Source organism: Aulonocara sp. 'chitande type north' Nkhata Bay, linkage group LG16 (genome assembly GCF_057382095.1).
Source record: "Aulonocara sp. 'chitande type north' Nkhata Bay isolate Kocher_YH1m ecotype deep benthic linkage group LG16, A_spYH_male_GT1.1, whole genome shotgun sequence".
Classification (NCBI taxonomy): Eukaryota; Metazoa; Chordata; class Actinopteri; order Cichliformes; family Cichlidae; genus Aulonocara; species Aulonocara sp. 'chitande type north' Nkhata Bay.
In genome coordinates this window covers 12,585,936-12,608,485 of record NC_141359.1, presented here as the reverse complement: position 1 = coordinate 12,608,485, position 22,550 = coordinate 12,585,936, and the positions used below count along the sequence as shown (strand labels likewise).

Sequence of the window (22,550 nt, the reverse complement as noted above, 5' to 3'; positions counted from 1 at the left end):
TGGTTGTTGCCAGCTGTCGTGCGATGTTTTGATTTGGGATGGGAGAGGTGGTCATGATGATGGACGAGCACATACTCAAGAGGCCAGAGAAGCTCACGATCCTTTACGTGCCTGAAATATTCTTCTGATCCTATAGATAGACTGTTGTGGAGGTTTGGAGCAGAGATATAATGGTATTTAATGAGGAGGGAAATTGCAAGAATTCTTTGGATGTTTAACCATAAAATATAAAGTCTATTTCTACTCTCCAAGATACCACACACTTAAAATACTATATTATATATCTGTACAACATACAAAATCTTCAGATCCACAAAAATGAGAAGAAAAGCCTTTCTCCTTTGAGTCAACGATTACTTAAACCCATTTAACCATGCATACAAGCTACATTTCATTTTATTATAAGAATAAAATAACAAAATGAAGCAAATATTGAGTCAAAAAGTGTCTATACTGAGTGATTACAATTTTTTTCTGTAAAATTCAGAAGGAGATTTTCTTCTCTTGTGTCCTCGGGGAAGTGAACTAGATACTGAAACATAAAACCAAACCTGCCCTGTTTATTGTTGCAGTGTTCGATGCTGACAACAAAGCACGCTTTATTAACATTCAAGGACTGACTTGAAGGCAGCTGCCCTGGTGATATTTGTGTTGGCTGCAAAGACATCCTTTGGGGCCAGCCCTCCGTCTACTACCAACATTACAGAAAGGAAGCGTTCAAGCTCAATTTGTCCAACAAGAACCCCAAGAGGAATTATCCTCTTGGAATCACGAATACCCACAATTTAGTCTGTACAGATTGTTAGCTATACTTGCAGATGACAGTATCAGACTGTTCATCACACTGATTCTAAATGAAAGATCACAATAAGGGATGGACCTCCTTTAAATGTTGTTTTAAATGAAATATTTTTACCAGAATTTTGACTGATTGTCATGAAATTTTGTGCATGCTTTCTTATTCCCTTTAAAATTCTATTCTTTGTGCATCTTAGCATGCTAAATCAACATACTAGGCACTGCAACCATTAAACCTCAGGTGTTAGAGGGCAAGTATGTGCAGCTAATGACGTGTGTGTGTGTGTGTGTGTGTGTGTGTGTGTGTGTGTGTGTGTGTTGTTTAACCTGTTTCATTTAAACTTTGCAGGTATGTTGGTGGGAACTGGAGAAAGAGCAGCGTGGAGTTTTAATTTCAAATAGCGGCATCTCAGTTTTTGGCCTTTTTTTCTATTCTGTTATATTCTTTGTGAGCCATTCAGTTCAATCTCAGTTCAATTCAATTCAACTTTATTTGTATAGCACCAAATCACAACAACAGCTATCTCAAGGTAGAGACCCTTAAGACTCTACAGACCCCCTATGAGCAAGAACATGGCAACAGTAGGAAGGAAAAACTCTCTTTTAACAGGAAGAAACTGCAGAACCAGGCTCAGGCAGGGATGGCCATCTGCTGTGACTGGTTGGGGGTGAGGAGATGAAAACAAGACAAAAGACTTGATCTGGAAGACATCCAGATATTAATAATAACTAATGATTAAATACAGTGTTGTATAAATACATAGTGAAAACATCTAAGTGAAAAAAAGGTTATAGTTATAAAGTTATACATGATGTTATAGTTTCGATAATACTGTGCAATCTCTTGCTTGACATGTGACTTCTCCAGTGATATCAGAGGTGAACCACTGACTGGGATCTACCTGTGCACTGCAGTGATACCCATTTGACCAGCTGGAACTATTATGTTTTCATTAGCTGAGCTCAAGCCCTTCATAGCCCCACAGGGTCTTGTTCAACTCTGCTGCTGCAGTGCAGTTCTGCCACGTTTCTACAGTAACACTGAGTAGACAAACCGTTCGCTGGCTCCAGAGATGACCTTTGGATTTTCATATTAAAGGCGATGGGTGAGGGGCAGTCCAGTGGAACCGCAGCACCAGATGCCACTAATTTCTACACACTCCTTGTCTAATGCGATAAACTTATCAGCATGAATCATGCCCAGAGTAGACATGACATATGGATTTTGCTTTTTAAACACCAACAAAGCTTCCATAAGCACTGAGATTTAGTCGAGAGCTGACTGATTTTTATAGCATTTACATCATGGTCGCTGTATTGAAGCCAGAATGTCACGTCCCAGCCCCATGTTTTTAGTTAGTGAAACTAAACTGGGCATCTAATAACCAGCACACTCCTTACACACGATAATCATTAAATTATAATTTCTTTCTGTCATTACTTCCAACTGAAATGGTTATTACTTTATTCAAATCTGATTGTGATGCTTTGATGTGTAATATAATTTCCATTTCAAAACAGCACTGTTGCTTTTGTGTTACCAGGATATAGTGACGTCGTGCTCCTAGACAAATCAGCTCCAGCTGATGAAAGCAAGAACAAAGGAAGAAGAGAAGTGAAAACACATGTTACTTTGATAGCTTGGGCTGTCAGTACACAGGCTTCACAGAAGATACAACATTGATTCAATTCTTGAAACAGCTTAAAGAAATCTCTCAATGTGTGAAGGTTTAGACAATGCCCTTCCTAATTTACAGACAACTGATGCAAAGTGAAGTTTCCTATGGGCTATAAAAATAATGATCAAAGGGGACTTTACAGCAGGAATACATTTATTCTTAATAGTCGTAATAAGCCCACAATAAAGCTGAGGTCATCTAAAGCCATCTGCTAATTAACAATTTAAAGAAGAGGTAATTCTTTTTTATTTATTTATGTATATATTTATTGATTTTTGCTTTCTTCCTTTTGGATTATGCAAAGATCATAGTCATACCTAGATAAACCTAGGCATTATCCACTGGTTTATTTTGAAACCTTGACTTTATCTCTATGGCCATCTTCATGGTTTTTAGAGCTAGAAATGCCCATATTTAGACATGAGTGAGCAGTGATAGAATGTCAGGTAACGTTAGCGGTCTTGGTTAGTGAAGTGTTCCTGTCGAGTGAATCAGGGGCGTGAATCAGATCCTCCAAATTAGTGCTGAGTAAGACATTAATCAAATACTAGAATTTCACTCATGGAAACTGGAGACTGGCCTTCTTGGATAGACTTGGTTAGGCTTTGTCAAATAAGTGCATAAAAATACTTAAAAACGTACCAATATCACAGACAATGATTTATATAGGTGCAGGTGAAGCCAAACGGAGGGCCAGCACCTGCCAACCAAAACATCCATGCTTCTAATGAAGCTAATCTTAAGTGTAAAAAAGAATTAAATCAACGAATGATCAAGTTCTTTTTACAAAGACCAAAAGTCAATATAGACATCAAATGCATCATTTCTATTAACAGTACAGTTTTGACAACTAAATGGTATATTTGTTTACAGTTTTCAATAAAACATAATTCATTACTTATCCCCATATTTTCTTTCTTGTGACCTGCTTACTTAATGACATTTCCTCTCCCTGTGTTGACTTTAATGACTTCACTGTGATTTTTCTGCACGCACAGCAGACTTGCTGCTGAGGACATCTGTATAATAAGCACTGAGCAAAGCGAGGAACATGGCACCAAGATGAAAAAAGAGCTACTACTTTTGCTGCCAGCCCTCATTTTCTTCCACACCAAGCCTCCTGTCGCCACCAATCACACATCTGCTCTGCTGAGACCGTATCTGCTGTCCCAGGATGCACTGCATGTCCAGACTCAAGGAAGGGTTAATAATCATGTCAGACACTGCTTTGATTTGATTGAACATTTCAGGCTGTGTGTATCAAACAACATGTCACATCCAACACAGGCTGTATATGAAATGGGATGTGACATGCAGTGAATAACTGTGTGAATGCATAAAAGATGTATAGTCTGCTAAGGTGAGTCAAAGCTCTGTCAGCCTTTGAATATCAGATACTGATTAGCTCAGTGTGCAGGCAGAGCTGCTACCATCCAGAGGTTTCCCTTAACTGTCTAAGGCTACAGCCATTATTAACATTAAATGTAATGTCTCCCAGTTAGCAGTCAAGAGGGGAAAAAGAGAAAAGAAAAAATGCAGAATTCTAATTGACTGCTGTACTCTGATTAAAAAGTGAAAAGCACTGTACATTCACTTCTTTCCAATTTAGGAAGAATCAGCTCAGGATATTTTTTTACAGCTGTGATTTAACACGTGCAGCACACATCAGGAAATAATCCACTTCAGCACTACTAGAAATAAATGGATAGCACATGCAAGAGAGGGCATCCATGATGGATGCTTGTTGAATACATGGAATACTTCCTGTGCCATTCTCCCTTCAGCTCATTTGTTTAATGGCTCTTTATGCCTTTGCACTGGTCCTATGCAGACCGTCATTTACATGTTGTAGCTGTTTAATAACATAAGTAACAGTGTAACATACAAGTGGCCTGTGGGCTTGTGGTGTTCTTGGTCCATTAGCTAGTGGTTTATATCTTTAATGTTTTTTCATTCTGACCCAACATGTCATCTGTGTTGAGTTATGTGCTGTTGGTTTCTGGAGGACTGCATGCAAACACATTATAATAGGTTGTGTAGGTCTTTGCGCAGTCTCTGCATAGAAAAATACCTACACAAAAACCCAAACACAGCACTGTATAACAAGGTTAATACTACAGCTATCATCAAACCCCTCAGTCTGAGTCACAAACATTCAAATCAAACTCGTGTTTGTCAAATGCAAAGATAATATCGAGTGCATTAATTAAGACAATGAAAGTCAAGTCTTAAGAGCAAGTCAATATTTTGAAACTTCAGCAGCAAATAAAACCATGCTTGTCTGCATTGGTGAACAATTTAAAACAAAATTAAATGTGTAATATGTGGTGTAAATGTGCAACTAAAACCAATAAAAATTAGATGTGTGAAGAGTCTAAATATAATTAAGGCAAACAGAACAAGTAGCATCAATGTAACTAAACTCCATGGTAACCTAAAACCAGAATCCATTATTGCACTGGATTACAGTAAGAGAGGCTAAGGAACGAGGGCAGGATGGACACAGAGGTCAAGAGGTTGATGGCAGGGAAAGAGAGAGAAACTGCATGATAGTCGAGGATTTGGGGGAGGGTTGGTGTTAAATGAATCACTGGCAGTAATGTTTGATTTCCTTCCAAAACTCCCTACAGCCTCCTGGGGACACAGAGCAGCTGCAGGGCTGGAAATCCCACCACTTGGATAGCTGAACTGTGTCAAACATGAAGAGCTGAGCTGAGCCAGCCTCCTCTGAATCCTTCAGTTTGCTGTTAGTTCTCTCTTTCTCCTCCCTTGATCACAGATTTACACGTGTGGTTTATAGCAAACTTGTGCAAGAACAAACAAGTTGTTTTTCTTTTGTTTAGAGCTTCAGTGAACACTAAGAAAAAAATATAGTTTACACTGATCAGACAGTCACATTTTAACATCACAAAGAGTCTGATGAATATCAAATGGGGAACCATCACATGAATCACACAGATGAAACTTTGGGGTTGACACTGCTGGTAAATCTTCACACAGGAAAATGAAACTTATGATAAGGTGTAAACTAGGCATATGAAATTGCTGACTTCAAAAGAAAAAAAACCCTACAGCTGTCATGACGATGCAGTTTTGACATCAACCATTGTTGCGTCTTTCCCACCGGTACATGTATACTCAGAAATAGCTTCAGACTAAAAGTCAATGTTCCCGAACATGCTGTCTGCACAAATCTTTCCCCTATTGTATGTACTTTTTCACCGGGTGATAACATATGTTTCCAAGCTTTAAAAACTACGTATTTGCACCACTAAGAGGGTCTGATTGGCCAAACTGAAAAATTAAATTTTTACTCTTTATTTGAAATTTTTAAAAAAGTAATATTCACAATGTCATTAGTCACATATCTATGTTGGTGCTGTACTCAGACGTGCTGCAGTCTTATGTAATGTGTTGTTCACGAGACACAGTTTTTGTTTCCTGACGTTAGCCTGCGAGGCAGCACCTCCTCCCTGGCAAAACAAGTTTCCTGGAAAAACTGTCCCAGGTCTGAGAAAGACTCTTTGCATAAAGGACTTGCACTGAACTAGCAGCTTGCGCACATGCAAATAACACCAGTGATTGTAGATCTTGCAGTGGGGTTGACTGCTCTGACACCAAGAGTGCTCCAATTTTGTTTATAGTATTAATATTTTATTTTATTTTTGCTAACATTTTTATTTTTATGTTACTTAATACTGATTAACAACTATCTGTATCTATGTATGCTACCATTAGCTGATAGCTTTGCACTAAATACTCTGTATGGACAAAAGTAATGAGGTTCTTAATATCTGAATTCAGGTCTTTTTAGACCCATCAAGCATCAAGCATTTGTTAAACAATGGGTCATATGGGTCATAAAACTAATAAACCCAACAGCAGCAATACTTAATTGAAACATTTTTCATGAGGTGAGTCACAAAAAAATGTCTGGTAAAGTTTGTGCATCCAAGTCTTTTTTAATTAATAAAAAAATGTTGTGTTTGAAGACTCGCTGTGTGTTCTTGCTGGGTTTGGTGAGAAGTGTGAAGTGGTTCAGTGAGAGTACAAACAGTGGGATTTCTTTGCATCCCTGCATGTTTCTACATGTTTGTCTCTGAAACAGCAGGCTCTCCAGGTGTGTAAACACAGGGCTTATGTGTACCTGCCTGAAGGAACCAGCTGGATCCAGCTGTGTATGACAGTCTCTCAGGTATGAGGACTGGGTGGTGTTTTATTTTTTGTTTTCTTAGGATTTTATCAGATTAACTTGTGAATTTGAAAAAAGCAGCTGAATGCTGTCACGTGAGTAGAAACTATAAATATCCTAACTCAACCCTTTAACGTTTCTCAATAATAAAAAAAAAAGTGTACCATTTCTGCTTTTCAAAGCAACCAAACCTGTCTGGAAACAAAAGGGAGTGAAACCAGTCTCAGGTTCAAGAAGTATATTTGAAACTGCTCAAATAACTGCCACAGAACTGGTGGTTATATCTGTGCGTATGTGTTTGTCTGATAAGCAGTCATGAAATTGGACAGGCTGTGAGTTTTTTAAACAATTATAACTTTTAGTATGGACTGGACTTTTGAGTGCTCATCGACAGCAGCTCCAAGTACTGTACCTATAAATATTCCCAGATATTGCCATGCATAAAACGGATATTTTCTAGCATAAAACAACATTAGTGTAAAGTACGGAGATTGAACTGATTGTGCATTGTGGATCACCTTTGATCTTGAATGGATAAGACCAGTGGAACAGCCCTTTCTGTCAGTATAAAGAAATTGAACTGCAGACTTAAACCATCAGATATGTTAGTATTAGAAAAGAAGTAGGAAGAAACCTGTCACCATGAGTCTTTAGGCATAAATTGCAAGAAACTAATGTGTAACAACATTGACAACACTGTTGTCTTGCATGCAAATTTGAAAATCTAGTTATATTCCTTTTCCACAAAGGATCAGAATCAGAATCAGAATACTTTATTGATCCCTGGGGGAAATTATTTTTTGTTACAGTGCTCCATTTTAAACCAACATTAAGACAAGACAGACAATACACTAACTAAGAATAGTACAATATATACATATATATACATACATACATACATAAGTCACTTATAAATAAATATTTGGAAAAGAAACATGTGTAGTTGTAGCAGCAAACAGTGTGTTAAGTGGATAAACCTCTCTTTGATCACCTTAATAGAAACTTCAGCAACCCAGCACGAGGGGTAACACTGTTAGTCTGGTACTCTGATCTGGATAGAAATATTGCAACAGCTACTGCCAATAAACTTTAAACAGACAGTCATGATCCCAAGACTATTGCCTCAAGTGATGCCTAGACCTTTACTCAACCACCATTGTTACAGAACTACATTTCCAGCATAACTTTAACATCAGATAATTAAACTGTTTACCTTCTTTTAGAGTTGTGTTTGATAAAAAAAAAAAAAAAAAAACTTTTGAAAAGTTGAACACATGTGCTGTGTTTCCCTGTGCTAAGTCCTGCCAAGTTTCGCAGATTCAGTGGGTGTTGTGAGTGAGTGTTTCCCACAATGTCAATCTTTTCAGCTCCACATCCAGCTCCCACCACCCTGCCAGCACTGAGGGTGGTAACTGCAGTTGGGGAGGGGTATATTTGGCTGCAGGGTGATGAACAGGGCAGGAGTTCCCCTTTTTATCACTTACATAAGCCTGGGTAATTCTCTTCCACATCCCACATTGTTAGCACAACAATACCTCCACCTCCCTGTAGGCTGTCTCTGTTGTTCCCCATCCTTTTCTACCTTTGTCTTGTTTTGATTAGAGCAGGAGGTTTTCTGCCAATGAAGACCGAAGCTGTGCAGGACAGTAACTTCCTATGAATAATGTAGCTATAGCTATTGTAATAAATTTATCTTATGTGATCACTAATGTGAGGGGGCTGGACACTCACTGTTATTTGTGGTGTTATTCATTAAGTCACGATTGTTGAAAGCTAAGAAGTAAAAAGACGGCACTCACACTTACAGTTTTTCCTAATGTGTTTTAAAAGCATTTCCAGAATCGTTGGAATCCCTCAAATTCAAAAGAGTTTTGTCCAAACCCCTTGCCACATCTCTTGCAACATCAGACATCGCAAACAATTTTCTGTCTTTTCGAAACCTCCACCGAAACACTTATATCTCCCAAAACATCAGATATATGTGATAAAATCAAAACGCTACAAACAGAAACTGTGTACAGTCATCAGAAGTATGAGGGCATGAGTATTTTGGCTTTGCGAAGCTGTCATGAACCGAAGTTCCACGCACAAGTTGGACCCAGGAGCAGAACACACACACAGCGGTACGAGAGAACAAAAAATAAACTTTATTATAACTGAGGGTGTCCCGGGAGGGTAGAAGGGAAAAAAATGCACGGAACCAGAAAAACCGAGGGACCGGGAGGTGAATCGCGCAGGAACGCCGAGAGCGGGACTGTGGGAGGCTGAAACAGAAAAAGGAAAAAAGGATTATTGGGGTGCGGGGAAAACGGCAGCATACGAAGGGAAGTAGAGTACGCGTCTTACGATGATAGCGGGGCCGAGGGAACCGGAGGGAGGGGTGAGGGTCCGTGGGGAGAAGCTTCAGAAAGGTCGAGGCGGCTGGGGCTGATCGTGATCCAAATTCCGGACAGGCAGGTGGACAGGCTGGTGGCTCAAACACGCCGAGCTGTGATCTGAGTATACAAGGCAGAGTTAGTGTTAGTGTTAGTTCACACGGATAGGTTTGCATAAGGGCTTTCCCGCAGGTGTACGTTACCGCTGAAGGACGACTACGGACTGGCGTGGAGCAGCAGGCTGGGCAGGATTAAATAGTCCACCTGGTGATCGCCTGGGATGGGATGCAGGTGTGGAGTTAGCAGCCACGCCCACGGGAGTGGGCATCCCATCAGCACCTCGGACGCCGGGCCGCGGACCATGACAGAAGCTATGTTACATATTCAAACGCATACAAGTAAGTGGAAGGTTTAGTTTAGTTTTTCTGATTTTGGTGAATAGTAGTAGGGATTTCTGTTCTGAAGCATTTACAGAACCACATGAACTAATAAATAAAAGATGAATAAATAAGGAAATAAATAAATCAAATTGCAAATTGTCTTCTGCTGCCACCTAGGCCTCCTCTTACTCTTCCCCTCATGCTTCCTCTGTGTTCTTGCTGCTCAGTTTTCTTGCCTAACTCCTGCATGAGTCACTCAAGGCCTCTTTTATACACAGTTGTAGACCAACGTTCGAGGTGAACAAAGTGTGCTAAATGATGCAATTTGTATTCACTTGCAAAACTGTTATTTAGAATGAGTGAGGCCAATGGAACTGCACTCAGACTTTAGCAGTTTGGAGTCATGCTGTTGATTTATGAATGTCATGTTTTTAGAATTGTGCGCATAATTTGACTTTAGTGACTAGAAAATAGCAAAAAATAAGGAAAAACTGTAACCAGTTTATTCCAGGAAGGATAATGAGCACTAGATTAAAAGACATTTGTTAACGTGTGTATAGTTAATTTCTCAGTGTTTCCTGAAGTGCTACTTTTTTCCTTTGGTTATTCAGTAACCAAAGCAAAAAACATCGTCTGGATCAAAGATTTTCTGTGCTAATTTTAGAATCATCATATACAAAATATCTTGTTTACAGAAAAAAAAACAGTTTTTCTTATTTTAGATGTAATCATGTGACTGTTTTCTGGCTCTACTTGACAAAGCTTGACAAATGTTTTCATAACTCACCTTCATCTGTGGTGCAAAACAATTTTATCACAGTGATCTACAGACAGTTCTCAGACTTCATGGCTTGGTCTTTGTTGGGACCTGCAGCACCTGTTGTGAGACCTTGTGTAAATTGTGTCTTTTTTAACTTTATCACTTGTGGACTGTAATCAAGGCAGTTGTTATGTCTCCTTTTAGCAATGAATATTAGTAGACGTTCATTTAGCACACTATGCATACTATGTATGTACAAGTGTAGTATGTAAATTTCAACAAGGTGGTTTAGTTTCAGGTTGAATATGAGAACTTTTTGCTTTTTAAAGTGATTAAAGATGCTGCATGCTGTACAACCATTCCACTCTGGAGAAAGACCGGTTCAAAGACATCATTAAAAAAACTAAACAAAACCAAATCACACTCACATACAACACGTAACCTAATTATCAACATTCTGTATTTATAAAATTCTGGCTTCATTATTTTCCCCTTGAGTGCTTAATGACAAACTGTCACGGTCCCCGTGCCTGCTCGGCTGGCCCTGTGTGGCTACATGTTATGTTTTGTCTTTTCTCTCTCTCCTCTCTCTCTGCTCGCTGCCTGGGCGGAGCTCATTGTGAGCTCCCGGCCTCCACCACCTGTAGGCAATCACCTGTGGCTCCTCACCCTGTTTGCTCCCGCTACTTAAGGCAGTGACTGAGAGCACCTCGCCGCTGGACTATTGAATAACGCTCGTCAGTGCTACTTTAGCCTCAGCCAGTTTTGAGCTCTGTCCGTGAAAGTTCCGTGCTAACCCTTGTTCTCTGTATGCAGATTTCTCGTGTTTGGTTTGGAGACTCTGGACGCTTTTCCCGACCCCGCTCTGCACCCCTGGGAACCCTGGCCCCCTTCTCCTTCACCTGTATATAGTGCACCTGGAGTGTGTAAATAAACCTGTTTTTCTGAGACTTCAGTCTGCGCCGAGTCCTCCCTGCTCCTCCGTGACAGAATAGTCCAGCCAACCATGGACTCAGCGGACTCTGCTTCCTCGGCCCCGGCCCCGATTACCTTGGAGGAGCTACTACACCGGCATGAGCAGATGTTAGTCCGGCTCAGTGGAGAGGTGGCCGCCTTGGCTCTGGCCGTCGCCCAACGAACACCACTAGAGGCGAGCCCCCCCGAGGCGAGCCCCCCGGAGCGCCCAGCCTCTGCCTCATCTCCTCAGGTAACATCAGGCTTTGCTGCAAGCGCTGCTGCACCACCTCTCTCCTCTGTGTCTTTGGATAAGCTGTTGCCCACACCTGAGGCATTCACGGGGAAGCTGGGGAAGTGCGCGGGGTTTTTGATGCAGTGCGCTATGCATTTTCGCCAATTGCCACATGTCTTTTCTAGCGATGAGGTCAAGATCGCCTATTTCGTTCAGCTGTTACGTGACCGTGCTTTGACCTGGGCGCAGGCTCAACTTCAAGCAAACCCTGTAATTACGTATGCTGACTTCCTTTCCAAGTTTAAGGCTGTGTTTGATAAGGGCTCCAGCACAGAAGCCGCCGGTCACCGCTTACTCAACCTTAAACAAGGTAAGCGCAGCATGGCTGATTATTCTGTTGATTTTTGGACCCTGGCAGCGCAAACAAAGTGGGGGCAGGAGGCATTAAGGACCACGTTACTAAACAACATCAATGACGACCTAAAGGACGAATTAATGATGCGTGAACTCCCTCAATCTCTGGAGGCTGTTATGTCGCTGTGTATTCAGGTGGATGATCGGCTGCGTGCGCGCCGGAGCGTGCGGAGGCACGCACCGCGGGAGCCGCGGGCAACAAGAGACCCATCCCCCGAGTCACGAGGAGCCCGTGAGTACAGCGGGGGCGAGGAAGGAGAGCAGCCGATGCAGATAGGACGCTCCCGCCTTTCACCCGCGGAACGTCAGCGTCGGTTCTCCGCTGGTGAGTGCCTGTATTGCGGCCGTAAGGGTCACTTTATCTCCACCTGCCCGGCTCTGGCAAAAGAGCGCGCCCACCAGTAGTGGAGAGGGTACTGGTGGGCGACCTGTCTGGTAAACACTCCCATCCACGTTTAACATTGCCCACAAAGCTCATGATACAGACAGCGATTCACCCTCTTTCTGCATTAATAGACTCTGGTGCTGAGCAGAGCTTCATTGATATCTCACTAGCCACAAAGCTGAACGTTGCTACCACAGCTTTGCCTAATCCGCTCCGTGTGTCTGCCTTATCAGGCCAACGTTTGCCGGACATCACTCATATTACTGAACCCTTGTCTCTCACACTCTCCGGTAACCATACTGAAAGGATTAGCTTCTTCGTGTTCAAGACACCGTTTGCACCACTTGTGTTAGGTTACCCCTGGTTGGTGCAACATAACCCCCAGATAGACTGGAAGAAAGAGCGTGTTACGGGGTGGAGTGTGGAATGCCACATGAACTGTCTTAAAACTGCCACCCCCCCGGTCACTCGGCTAACCACAGTTGAGCCCACAGAGGAGTGCGATTTGTCCGCTGTTCCCTTTGTCTATCACGACCTGGCAGCAGTATTCAGCAAGGACAAAGCAAAAATGCTCCCCCCGCACAGGCCCTACGACTGTGCCATTGACCTCCTCCCGGGGGCGCCGCTTCCCTCTGGCCGCTTGTATAGTCTCACCCAACCTGAGAGAGAGACAATGGAGAAATACATCACCGACCCGCTGCCCCTTCTCTCCTCTGCCTTTGAACTACTTCAAGGGGCTACAGTGTTCACCAAACTCGATCTGAGAAACGCTTACCACCTAGTGAGGATTCGAAAGGGAGACGAGTGGAAGACTGCATTCAATACACATCTTGGTCATTTTGAGTATTTGGTAATGCCCTTCGGTCTGACGAACGCCCCTGCTGTTTTCCAAGCGCTAGTCAATGATGTCCTCAGGGATTTTATTAACCGCTGTGCTTTTGTCTACCTCGATGACATTCTTGTTTTTTCAAAGACTGTGAAGGAGCACGAAGTCCATGTGAGACAGATTCTCCAGCGCCTGTTGGAGAACAGACTCTTTGTGAAGGCGGAGAAATGTGACTTCCACGTAGACTCGGTGGCGTTCTTGGGGTACATCATCGCTCAAGGTAATCTGAAGCCTGACCCGGCAAAGGTCCAAACAGTCCTAGACTGGCCCAAGCCCCCAAATCGCCTGCAGCTCCAGCGTTTTTTGGGCTTTGCCAATTTCTACAGGCGCTTCATTAAAGATTATAGTAAGATCGCATTGCCTCTCACAAGACTTACTTCCCCGAAGGTGTCGTTTCAGTGGGACCCGCCAGCCCAGGAGGCGTTCGCCTGCCTAAAGGAAAGGTTTGCCACCGCTCCTATCCTTCAACAGCCTGACCTCAACCAACAGTTCGTGGTGGAGGTGGATGCGTCGGAGACGGGGGTTGGGGCAGTCCTGTCTCAGCGCTTTAAAGGTAAACTCCACCCGTGTGCCTTCTTCTCTCGCCGCCTCACACCAGCGGAGCGGAATTACGACATCGGGGACCGAGAGCTGCTGGCTGTGAAACTCTCACTAGAGGAATGGAGGCACTGGCTAGAGGGCGCTGAGCATCCCTTTATTGTATGGACAGACCACAAAAACCTGGAGTACATCCGGTCAGCGAAGCGTCTCAACTCCCGGCAGGCCAGGTGGGCTCTGTTTTTCTCACGGTTTGACTTTTCTCTCACCTACAGGCCCGGGTCACGAAACGTAAAACCTGACGCCCTTTCCCGGCTGTTCACCGTTACGGAGAAAGACCCTGACCCTGAGCCCATCCTCCCCTCCTCCTGCGTGTTCGGAGCAGTCACTTGGGCGATTGAATCCCAAATCCTCGAGGCGCAAGTCACCGAACCCGACCCAGGGACGGGCCCACCAGGGAGGCTTTATGTTCCCACGTCCGTCAGGTCACGTGTTCTCCAGTGGGGTCACACCGCCCGCTTTTCCTGCCACCCTGGACTTCATCGCACGATCTCCTTCTTGCAACGTTACTTCTGGTGGCCCTCCCTGATAAAAGACACTAGAGACTATGTGACCGCCTGTCCCACGTGCGCTCAAAACAAGCGTCCCAACCAACCGCCGTCCGGGTTGCTCCAGCCTCTCCCCACTCCTGGCCGGCCCTGGTCCCACATCGCCCTGGACTTCGTCACGGGGCTGCCGTCCTCTTCAGGTAACACAGTAATACTAACCATTGTGGACCATTTTTCTAAGGCTGCACATTTTGTTGCCCTCATAAAGCTCCCGACCGCACTGGAGACTGCTCAACTGCTCACAGCACATGTGTTTAGGCTGCACGGCATCCCTGACGACATCGTGTCCGACAGAGGCCCTCAGTTCACCTCGCGGGTTTGGAAAGAGTTCTGCACGACCCTGGGCGCAAAGGTTAGTCTTTCATCTGGTTTTCACCCTCAGACCAACGGACAGACGGAGCGTGCCAACCAGGAGCTGGAAGCTGCCCTTCGCTGTGTTGTCTCCCACAACCAAGGCACCTGGAGCGACCAGTTACCGTGGATTGAGTACGCTCATAACAGCCTCACGTCGTCCGCCACGGGAATGTCGCCGTTCGAGGCTTCTCTGGGGTACCAACCGCCGCTGTTTCCTGCTCTTGAAGGCGAGCATGCGGTCCCCTCTCTGCAACACCACCTCCGAAGGTGCCGTCGGGCCTGGCGTACTACCAGAGCGGCCCTGCTCCGAACTAAGGAGCGAAACAAGGCCCTCGCTGATCGCCGTCGGACCCCTGCCCCTGCATACGCCGCGGGTCAGAAGGTATGGCTGTCCACTCGCTTTGTGCCTATTCGCGCTGAGTCTAAGAAACTGGCGCCCACCTTCCTTGGGCCTTTTGAAATTGACTCTGTTGTCAACCCGGTGTCTGTTCGCCTGAAGCTGCCGCGCAATATGCGCATACACAACGTCTTCCACGTCTCTCAGGTCAAGCCCGTGCTCTCCAGCCCGCTGTGCCCCCCTCTTAGGGCCCCTCCGCCCGCCCAGCTTGTGGATGGTCAGGAGGTGTACGCCATCACTCGTATTATGGACTCTCGGCGCCGGGGACGGGGTTTCCAGTACCTGGTGGATTGGGAGGGCTACGGGCCGGAGGAATGGTCCTGGGTGCCCCGGTCGGCTGTCCTGGCCAAGGAGTTGATCCGGGACTTCCATCGTCGGTATCCGGGTAAGCCTGGTGGGTCGCCGGGAGGCTCCCGTTGAGGGGGGGGTACTGTCACGGTCCCCGTGCCTGCTCGGCTGGCCCTGTGTGGCTACATGTTATGTTTTGTCTTTTCTCTCTCTCCTCTCTCTCTGCTCGCTGCCTGGGCGGAGCTCATTGTGAGCTCCCGGCCTCCACCACCTGTAGGCAATCACCTGTGGCTCCTCACCCTGTTTGCTCCCGCTACTTAAGGCAGTGACTGAGAGCACCTCGCCGCTGGACTATTGAATAACGCTCATCAGTGCTACTTTAGCCTCAGCCAGTTTTGAGCTCTGTCCGTAAAAGTTCCGTGCTAACCCTTGTTCTCTGTATGCAGATTTCTCGTGTTTTGGTTTGGAGACTCTGGACGCTTTTCCCGACCCCGCTCTGCACCCCTGGGAACCCTGGCCCCCTTCTCCCTCACCTGTATATAGTGCACCTGGAGTGTGTAAATAAACCTGTTTTTCTGAGACTTCAGTCTGCGCCGAGTCCTCCCTGCTCCTCCGTGACACAAACACTCTGACTTGTTATCAGCGATGGGCAGATGGTTGCATCAAAATGCATTTTTGTTCTCCGCACATAGAAATCTGTTGTACTGCATACTGACTACATGTCAGCATATTAAGATGGTCTGTTTGTTTCATGCTTGTCAGTCCACTTAAATTTCTCAGCTTATGTGCTCTTATCTGCAGCCAGCATGAACTCAGGGTTTCCCCTCATCTTCTCTCGACCAAAACAGGCTGGTCTTTCCTGACCGAACGCGCCGTGATCCCATAACTCGCTGCCTCGCGTGCAAACTGTGTTGCCAGGCAACCCCGTCTGTTCAACCAGCAGTCTGGTAATTCAACACAAGACGCAGATTTTACGGTCTGTATATACATGCACATGCAGAACCCATGCAGGTGGGAAGATTTAAAACCTCAGTGAGAATTTGCATGTTAAGTATGAACAGAATTTCTATTTTGATTTATCTCTCAGTGCAGAGTAGGAGGTGTGCATGTTTGTATGCGATGCGTTTACCTGTATCTCAGCAGCAGACACTCATTTTGCATTCCAGGCAGAATTCCCGATGTGGAGGCCCAAGAGTCTATTTAGTGAAGCATAAAGCTGAATGCATTGGCTGTTTACTCTTTTTTTTTTTTTTACAGTGAGGGATTTCAAAGTGCTAGGAGGGTTTTTGCACCCAGAAAAGTACATCTCAGTAAACACCAGAAATTTGCCATTTTACATGGTTTGGTTGAGTTCTAGTTTTGCCTGCCTTTTAAGTTTGTGTGAGGATTTTGTAAGACATACAGTAGTGTGTACACATTTGATTCAAAGAATGTCATGTGCCGTGTAACCTAGAACCCCTGTGTTGGTATATATATTTAAACATAAACTAAAAGTATCAACAGTCGTCCACTACAATTATAACTACAATTATACGATTAAATAATATTTTTGGTGCTGTGAAAAAGTATTTGCCCCTTTCTGAATGTTTTTAATTATTTATTTATTTTTTGGCATAATTGTGTTTCAGATCATCAAATAACACATAGATCAAAAAACAAACAAAAAAGAGGGAAAAAGGTTATTCAGACTTGTACCTTATAACTGATTGTAGTATCCTTGGCAAAAAGAAGTGCAATCAAGCGTTAACATTTTCACAACACTGTATAATAAACACTGTGAACTTACTGCAGGTTCTTATAGTTTCATTTTCCTACAAATAAGTTTCATAATTAAAAATATAATTATTGTTTTTTGCAGTATTGCAGATATGCAATGAGGCCCAACCCTCACTAGCATCCCCATGAGGATACAGTGGTAATTGCATCCATTTTTCACATCTGCAAGAAGAAGCAAAAAACAAACACAAACAAAAAAAAGAAACTGAAAAAAACAAAAAAACAACCAAAGAATATTTAGACATTTAGTTTGTTAGAAAGCAGAGAGGCTGAGTGATCCAGTCCAGTGCATTAGCAAAGGATGTAACCTACTGTGCATCTTAAAATTTTCTACACAGCCCCAAATCATTTTCTGTACCAGGCTGTCTGCATGTTCTCTAAAGCTGTTAAGTCGGCATTTTAGGGGTTTGTAGGACTTGAATAAAAGCCCGACTCAAGTGGCCCTTAAAGGAAGTGGACTTAATTTTTCAGCTCTGTAGGTTGCTTCTTGGTTCTCACCAGCTACAGTCAACAAAAAAGCAGCTCTCAAATCCATGATTAGAAGAGTGCAGAAATAAAAGGACAAACCTCAAACCTGTGCAGGACGAAGTGAACATAGTTTGACAAAAAATGTCTCAGAAAAACTACAAAACCATATTTGGGAATACAATAATTATTTTTCTTCAGCACCATTCACATAAACCAGATCATATACTAGTGATTTAAGCACGATTTGATTCATATTCTCACAAAGTCAATCCACACCATGATAAAGGGGTCAAATGTGAAACGGTCATGAATTTGCATATCAGATCCTTTTGTTTTCTTAACAGCTCGTCTAGTTCAGGGTCACAGGTGGTGGCTAGAGATGATCACAGGCTGGTTTGATTGTATAAGCAAAATATGACTAAAGAGCCAATGTTGAAAATGTAAACCACAGAGGTATGACATGTCTCTAACCCAGACTGCAGGAAAGTGGGCATATGCACACTTTTGTTGTGTGCATTCTGTAAACCTACAAGAATGCAGGGGTTCTGTTATTGCTTTATTTGAAAACATTTCTAAGAAATTAATAAGAATCTTTTTTAAGAAATGCAGCTTTTCTACAGTGTTGTAGTATGTTAGGCTTGAGCTCTCATTCAGCAGATAATCTTGTGTTAACTAAAAACCAGTTAAGCAATTTCTTCTGGTTCTATGGGCTCTGTGTCTAAGCATAATTACTTTGTTTCTATGGTATTATTTACGCTTCCATTAACAATGAGTTCCTGTTCCTGAACGACCAGTCATGGAGATACCTGCCCTTGATGGGCAGGTAATACTTCCAAAGAAATTGTTTTTTTAATCTATTGATGTCAATTGGACTGACTATCATCCACTCCCACAACAACTAACAAACCAGAAGAGTCTGTTTGCAAGCCCAACCTGACTACACAGAAGGGATACTGATGTTCATATAACATTCTGTATATTAAAGGTGCCCATCGTTATTTTTGACATCTAGAGATGCTACGGAGCATTTTTTCAACTGATGTCTGACTTAGACTTGTGCAATCTGTGAAATCTATGCCATAACTTGGGACATAATCGAAAACACTGTTTAACCCTATGCTGTAACCTTCCACGTAAACTGACATGCAGATCCTGAGAAATGCAACAACACATTGGCTTGGCACAGCTTGCGGCGACTGAATAGCTTGGAAGGTTACGGTTTAGGGTTAAAAGGGGTTTATGGTTACATCGTAGGTGGATCTCCTGCAGAAGTCTAAATCATACTTAGGTCCTTGATCAGTCTGTGTCATACACAGGCAAAAAAAAAACACAAGCATGAGCGTGTATTTCTGAAATCAGTCACCTCTATTCCGTTTTTAGTATTTTCCAGGAGATGTTGAATCTTCTGTAGTGATTTCTTCCCAGTCAAACACATGTGTAACACATGTGTGGAACCATAATTGTTATGTTATGAGAAACTTGATTTGTTACAAGCCACTATCCAGTAAATGATATAAAATGATCAGTTGTTGTGCCTTAAGTCCATTTCTGGTTCTTTTAAGTGGGCTGATATTGATTTTTTTCATCAAACATCTGTGATAAAACTGATTTGAGCAATGTGAGATATTCATTGTGAGATCAAGCACATTTCCAGATCACATGTCTGGTCCCTGGAGGAGGAACTGTTTACATTTTAATCACTCCCTGACTTTTGTGACAGCACTACTAAAAAGCTAAATCATCCCATCCCCAAGTCCAGAGTTTGGTGTACTACAATCCCTGTTTAGATTCTCAGTATATTTTGATTTCTGAACTGAATATTTAGCAAAAAGCGTTGAGATTAAAATTTGAGCACTTGATTCAATCTGTCTGTAATAAGCGTGTGTCGTGAAAGTGATCCTCCTGTTTGATGACTTCAAATGCTTCTTGTAACTAGAGACAACACCAGACGACCATATGGCATTGATTATCAATAGAAATTTGCTGCATTGTGGACAGGCTCTGAAATATGATCTCCGTGATGTCATGTGTTTTTATGAAGCAGTTAAGCACATGAAATGGATCTTCTATGTGTCAACTTGTCAGTATATCTTACTGGCAAGTCCATATCGTACTCAAAGAAAGAAAGATGAAGGCCATAATGTTGATCCTATGACTACATACTCTAATGACTGTGTCATGATTCTTTTTCTCTCTTTTTTTAATGGATCCTGTGATTCCTTACTGTACAGCACTGTGGCTCTTTTCATATTTAGGAAAACTCCAGTTGGTAATGGTAATAGCTGTCACTCTACTAGTCCTAGACTGCCAACAAGCAAAACATGTGTCTTTGGGTCTGCTGTTGAGCCTCTACACAACAGAATGCTGGTATCCAATACCCAACTAGCATCATCTTGAAGCCTAAAATAAATGAAATGATTGGCATTATGACTCACTAGTGACATAAACAGTGTTTATGTGACCATCAGAACATCAGATACTGATCCCAGTGTTCATCTGCAGTGAAATACATTGTGTATTTAATCTTTGTAGTTTGCTGTGTCATGACTACACAGTAAGCTGTGGTGAAGTAGATTCTGACGCCACAGTTTCACACATGTGAAACTCTCTACCTCATTGATGCTGCCTTTGTTGACAAACACACTCATTATCAGCCTGTAAAGCTTTGCACAGTCCACTGTAATATTGTTCTCTGTCATGGTCCTGGGCCATGTTGGCCCAGTGTTCTTAGTTTTCTTGTATGTTTGTATTTTGTTCCCTATTTAGGCCATGTTTCCTGAGTTGCCCTGTTGTGTTGTTCCCTAAGTGTTTTCCCTTCGTGGCTTTTACCCCCTGTGTGCCCCTCTGTGTATCTGTGAGCCCTCGTCTCTCCTTATGTTTTATTCCATGTTTCCCCTGCCCATTATGTCTAAGTTCTCCCCGTGCTCTCTCTCCCCCCTGTGTGCCCTCTGTGTATTTATGAGCCCTCGTCTCCCGTTGTGGTTGTTCCATGTTTCCCCAGCCCGTTATGTCTGTGTTTTCCCCGTGCTCTCTCTCCTCCTGTCTGAACCTCTGTACTTCCTGTTTGACTCTGCCCGTCTCCCGTCAGTGTTATGTTCAACCCGCCCTGTCTCGTTATGGTTATCTGTGTCAGCTGTGTTCCCCGTGTGTTCCCACTTTCCTCGTTAACCCTCTGTGTATTTCTGTCTGCGTCTCCCTCTGTTCGGCGTCGCGTTCTCCCTCATGTTGTGTGGATCTTCCTGTGTCTACCTGCGAGTGTTAGTTTACTTTTCCCCAGTTTAGTTTTGTATTTCCTGTGTTCTGCCGTGCCAGCATTAAAGCTGTGTTTCTCAAGTTCATCCCCGTGTCTGTGAGTTTTGCATTTGGGTCCTCCTCCTGCTTGCCACACAGCGATCCATGACAGTTCTCACAGACATGTACAGGTGATAGATAGATAGATAGATAGATAGATAGATAGATAGATAGATAGATAGATAGATAGATAGAATGAACAAGATCCGGGCTACAACAAACGACAACAAGCATCCACGAATACATCAGGAAGTAACTCCAACCACGCATGCACGTCCAGCAGAAACCCAAGAAGGAGGAGCAAGAGGAGGAACCATCTTGGAAGGATAGGCCCCTGCAAGGTATGTACCACTGGCAGATAGAGAAGGTGGCTGACATCTAGAAGTACTACCAGTGGCTGGACAAAGCACAGAGGCACTAATCATGGCAGCACAAGAACAAGCTCTGAGCACAAGATCCATTGAGGCTGGGGTCTATCACACCAGGCAAGACCCCAGTGCAGACTGTGTAAAGATGCCCCAGAGACAATCCAGCACATAACAGGAGGGTGCAAAATGCTAGCAGGCAAGGCATACATGGAACGCCAAAACCAAGTGGCCGGCATAGATCTGTGCCGAGTATGGCCTGGAAGTTTAAAATGGGAGACACTCCCTAGGGTGGTCGAGAATGGCCGAGCTAAGGTCCTGTGGGACCAATCAGACATAGTGGTGGTAGACAAGCAGAAGACGACGACCATAGTGATAGATGTAGTGATGCTGAATTACAGCAACATCAGGAAGAAGGAACACAAGAAACTTCAGAAATACCTAACAGCGGTCCCAGTGGTAATCGGAGCACTAGGTGCAGTGACTCCAAAGCTAGGTGAGTGGCTCCAGCAGGAACAGCACCGAGATCTCTGTCCAGAAGAGCGCAGTCCAAGGAACAGTAAAGATACTGCACGGGACCCTCAAGCTCCCAGGCCTCTAGGATAGACCACCCGCAGGGGCGAGATGGGAATTATAATTATATATATATTAGGGGTGCAACGATATTCGTATCGATATTGAACCGTTCGATACAGTGCTTTCGGTTCGGTACGCATATGTATCGAACAATACAACATTTGTAATTTATTTTATCAATTTTCCTTCTGACGATGCTGTCTGTGTTGAGCGCTCAGTGAATCTGTGTTCGACTACTCCGCCTAGGCTGCACTGTCGAGCGCAGATCCACTGAGCGCTCAACACAGACAGCATCGTCAGAAGGAAGAGCGCAGGGCAAGCTAGCGAGACAGAAGTTAAGCTCTCCTTGCAACAGGCAAATTGAACCTCATTCAGATCTGGCGTTTGGAATTATTTTGGTTTTCATGTGACGTATGACCCTGAAGGTAAGCGAGTCATGGACTAAAGTAAAACAGTATGTTGGATGTGCCATGCAATGCTCAATTACATTGGTGTGAACTAGTGTGTTAGCGCAGTTAGCTCGTTAACGTGTTGGCCGTCTAGCCCCATGCACGGAGCGATCGGCAGTAGCTCGTTAACGGAGATTTGCCGTGTTGTGGCGTTAAGGTCATTTCAACGAGATTAACCTGAAAGCACTAGTGGGAACACAACGAATATGACTGCACATTTACGCCGACATCATCCTAGTGCAAAGACAAAAACAACAAGCATGCTACTAACTTTAGCCGAGTCATTTAGACAGCTGTTAGCACATGATTCTCCTTATGCTGTTGAGAATATAGCCCAGAAGAAGCGGATAGTATAGCTTTTATTTTGGAAAGAGCCATTTCTC

The 22,550-nt window shown here is 43.6% G+C and overlaps 1 long non-coding RNA gene across 1 annotated transcript; it reads left to right on the top strand.

Moving 5' to 3' along the window:
- Positions 1 to 14,084: 14,084 nt before the first annotated feature.
- On the top strand, positions 14,085 to 15,240 carry LOC147311124 (uncharacterized). Its single transcript, XR_015125364.1, has 3 exons — positions 14,085 to 14,343; positions 14,462 to 14,571; positions 14,705 to 15,240. It is a non-coding gene; the product is annotated as an uncharacterized LOC147311124 (long non-coding RNA).
- Positions 15,241 to 22,550: the final 7,310 nt, after the last annotated feature.